The sequence below is a fragment of the Asparagus officinalis genome, chromosome 10, assembly GCF_001876935.1.
Source record: "Asparagus officinalis chromosome 10, Aspof.V1, whole genome shotgun sequence".
Classification (NCBI taxonomy): Eukaryota; Viridiplantae; Streptophyta; class Magnoliopsida; order Asparagales; family Asparagaceae; genus Asparagus; species Asparagus officinalis.
The window spans coordinates 7803867-7808707 of record NC_033803.1 but is presented as its reverse complement, the minus strand read 5'-3'; positions in this window follow the sequence as shown (position 1 = coordinate 7808707).

Sequence of the window (4841 nt, the reverse complement as noted above, 5' to 3'; positions counted from 1 at the left end):
GATCTCTTTTAACTGTTTTTCGTTGCTCGCGGTCGACCACAGCGGTCGACCGCCGCACTGTCAACTCAGTTCCAACGGCTATTTTTAGAGCCGTTGCAGATTGGTTTTTTGGTCTTTTTCTTGGCTTTCTCTTGGCTTTGGGGTTTCTATAAATACCCCTTATACCTCAGATCTTTTAATAATCCAAGAAATGTTTTAACAAGTTTTAAAAGAGTTTATGTTTGATTTTAAGTTTGTTTAAGAAGCTTTTAAGCATTTGAGTGTTTCGGTTTTGTGAATCAAATCCACAAGAGCTTGAGGAGATCATCTATTGAAGTTTGAGCTTTTAACTATTCTCCTTCTACCTCTTGATCTATTGAGAAGTTTTCTAACTCTTTTCTCTAGCAATTTTATTATTGATTTTCATATTCTTATTATTGCTAGTTTGCTATTTGAGTTAGATTTGATTTTATCTCATTGTTACACACACCCACTTGAGCTTATTGTATTTGCATTCATAATATATTTTGGGTTGGTGAGAGTTGTAACAATTGAGTGTGAGCTTTCATTGTGTTTTCATCCATAGTAGAGAACAAACATTTATTGTATCGAGCCTTATTGTGAGATTCACTTTGTAATATACTTGTACACCGAGAGAAGTGTGTGGCGAGAGTCGGGGATCAGGAGTGGCGTCGGTTGACGAACCTAGGGAGAGGTTATAACCGAGCACTTGAGGGAGATACGTCTAGTTCAACACTTGAGAGGGTGTAGAGTGGGATTGCAAGAGTGGTGATTGTAAAGTTTTTTCGGGTGAGAGTAGAAAACCCGGTTGTGATAGTGGATTTCTCCCCAGGAGTGGGGAGCGGAGACGTAGGACGGAAGGTCCGAACTCCGTGATCATATCGTGTGTTTGAGTTTGCTTTGGCGCACTTAATCTTATGTTTATATTTCTTGTCGTCATTGTCCATAGCTCATTATTTTTATCATCCACTATCTAGTACTTTTTGTTTACCCTTGTGTTAGTTTATATATCCTTACATATATCATATTGTATATCTCTTTGGTAGGATATATCGACTTGTGCTAGTTTATATATCCTTGCATATATTTATCATATATGATATATATCTTTATTCATATTGTATATTCTTTCTCATAAGTAATTGGATATCATATTGCAAGAATAATTTGTTAATTAATTTTAATTAGCATTTAATCGGATTAGATTAGCATAAGACCCTAATCACCCCCCTCTAGGGTCTAACAAATTATACAACAGAGCAAAAGTAATATTATTTAATGCAACAGAAACTCTTATTGGATGCACACCAGAAGAATTCATTATAAAAAAAGAGGTAACTCTTATCCTTATTTAAAAAATATTAGAAACACAAAAATTATATATATATGAAATTAATATTTAATCTCATTGAAACACAAAAATAACCAAAGTTTGTATTTCTAAATGTTTCTGTTGAATATTAAAAATACATTTAGCTTCTTTGTGAAGTAAGATGAGAAAACAAAAGATGAACGAGTTCAAGAAAAAATAACAATACAAGAAATCCAGCTCCAACCTGATATCACAATCAACGTAGACGATGAAGACACAACTCTAGAATTGTTCAGAAAAAAGATAAAACTAGAGAAGGATTGATCTTAACTTAATAAAAAATAAAATAGAAATAATAAAAGATTTTTTTTGGAATTTTATAGAATAGCTTAATTTTTTAGTAAAATCAATAATCTTTAGAAGGGATTCTCATGAACTCTTTTAAATATTTCTATATGGGTATGTAGATGCTATCATATAAAAGTATACTATAATTAGCATTAATCTTTAATTTATAATTTTTTAAGCCTATCAATGATTAGTAACAAACTTTATATTCTCTTTATTTTTATTCTAGCTCGTTTTTAATTAATCATCTTAGCCTATTGGCTTTAATTATTTATCTTTCTTTTATAACACAATTTTTAAGCATTTTTTACTTTTATAACATTATATTTTCTCAAACCAAGCTTTGTTTCATGTCGGTCAAAATAATGTAAAAATTCAAATTGGTTTTAGATTACATTTGTTTTCTGTCAATTCAATTATCAATATGAATATTTAAATTTAGTGTAGCCCATTTAAACAAATATCAATAAAAATAAATAATCACAATGCTAAAGTTTAAAGATATAAGTGAGCAAAAACAATCAAATGAAACTAAAAAACAAATTTTAATAAAGAAATAAGTCAAAAATATTTAATCATGACATTTAACCATGTGCATTGCACGTGCATAAAACCTAGTAAAAGATAAATACTCAAGTTAATAGTTCAGAGTCACAAGGGAACTCTTAAGTACTGAGATCAATTTATCTGCCCAATAATTATAAATTCTGAATCGCAAGAAGTGATTTAGTGAGAGCACAAATAATTTGTTGGTTTGCAAATTTCACACTAAAAAGATTATGAGCAATCTTGAGTACACTCCAGTAGATACAAAACATATAAGAAAAAAAATATAAAGCGCAATAGTGACAAATAAAAGTAACTATCAATTTAAAAAGGGTTTTTATATCAAAACCACCTTAGCTTTTAGTGCAATTGATACTTATCACCTGCATTTAGTTTTTGATAGAAACCACCTTAGATTGCCTACATCCTTCACATGTCACACCTAATCGTATTTTTAGCTCAAAAAACACGTGAAATGCCGATTTTATCCTCACCTGTAGCACGTGCAATGCACATGTGCCTTAATTTATTACTAAAATATAGGTTTTTTTTCAACATTAGTCCCCCAAAGCTTTCGTATTTTGGTACTAGTCTCTCATCTCTCTCTCTCTCTCTCTCTCTCTCTCTCTCTCTCTCTCTCTCTCTCTCTCGCACATGTGCCTTAATTTATTTCTAAAATATAGTTTTTTTTTCAACATTAGTCCCCCAAAGCTTTCGTATTTTGGTACTAGTCTCTCATCTCTCTCTCTCTCTCTCTCTCTCTCTCTCTCTCTCTCTCTCTCTCTCTCTCCCACCCTCTAATTCAAGAAAAAACCCTAATCTCAAATCTCCAAACCCTAGCCCAATCCCCAAACCCTAATATTCTCAATCGCTAAACCATAATCTCACATCCCCTTAATACTCCCTCTCTTTCTCCTTCAATTTAAGGAAAAACCTCCCTCAATCCTCTCTTAAACCCTAACCTCACATCCCCTCAATCCCCTGTCTCCAACCCTCCAATTCAAGAAAAAACCCCTTAAAACCCTAATGAATAATCAAAAGATCGATTCTCTCTCGTGAGGACAATGCTCTTTCGGTGATGATGTCATCGATTTGGGGGAGAAATTTTAAAATATGATGATTTAGGGGAGTAACATGGAAGTATGAAAGATTTCAGGGACTAATATCAAAAAATCGTTGTTTTAATAATTTATTAAGGCACACGTGCTCTGCACGTGCTACAGTTGGGAGTAAATTTGGCATTTCATATGTTTTTTGAGCTGAAAATATGATTAGGTGTGACCTGTGAAGGATGTAGGCAATTTAAGATGGTTTCTGTCAAAATAAATAAATAAATACAAATAGTAAGTATTAATTTCACTAAAAGCTAAAATGGTTTTGATGTAAAAACCCATTTAAAAATACCCTCAAGCTATAGTTCAATGGTTTCCATGTTTGTGAGAACTGCATACTGAATAAGGTTAATGTAACACAAAACGTTAAGTAGAGTACTTTGGATAAAAATGAAAAATTTACAGAATGCGCAGATAAATGTAGAGAATCCTCACTTGATGCTGTAGGTCAAAGTAAACTCTTTCTTCTTTCCCCATGAAATCAAACGTGTTAAGAATTGAACGTTTCCGAATTAAACGTCTCGGATCCTGATATGACCCAAAGTTTCCATAATATTAAAACCACATTGATTTGACTTCCAACTTTTTACGCCTTATTTGATTGGGAAATATTGACTATGAAAAGTGGCTATATGAAAATAAGATGATAAGAATGGAGAAATAAAAAATAACTTCTCTATCCTTCTTCTTCACTTTCTATCAACTTTTTCAAAATTTAAAAGAAAGTAATGGGGGGAAATGATTAAAATGCTGTTGTGATGTCCTACACTTTTTGATTGCTTTCCCAAAATTTCTAATTGACAAATAGTCCCTTAAATATTCAATAAGTCCATACCAGCGGCTCAAGTATTAAAAATTGCATATTAGTCCTTTAAATTCTATACTGTCTTGTAAAATCGTCATCCTGTTAGTTTTTCAGTTGAAAGACGTATCCATGATTGTATTAACTCTTAATCCAATACTCCTAATTACCACGAACTATCCCTGTTCATAATAAAATATGTAAACGTGCTCTTTGATGTTCCAAATAATGAAGGACATGATATATAGGTTAGAGGAGAAATTTGAAAGGTTTATTTGAATTGTAAAGCATTATGTCCGTTGGAAAATTCAATATTATGTTAGGATTATTTTTCTGACCGTTAGTTAGAGAAATAATTTAAGTGAATTTGGTCATTTTTGAAGTGGATTTTGGATTTAAACCTATTAAAAATGGTCTTATGAAGTTAACAAAGCGGTAAAGTGGTAATTTATCCTCAAACACTAAGATTTGATGAAAAAATCCTCTCAAATCCAACCAGAGTTAATCAAATGATTTTGCAAGATCCCAGGAAATATGAGGGGCTAATTTGTAATATTCAAGATTTAGGGGACTGATATGAAGTTATTGAAATTTTGGCACACCGATATCCAAAAAACCCTTAAATTAAACATTCTATTACGTTTATAAAGTATGTTTGAGAACCTTGGATTATAATCAAAGTGGATTACTATCTATATTGCTTTATAAATTTGATGGATTT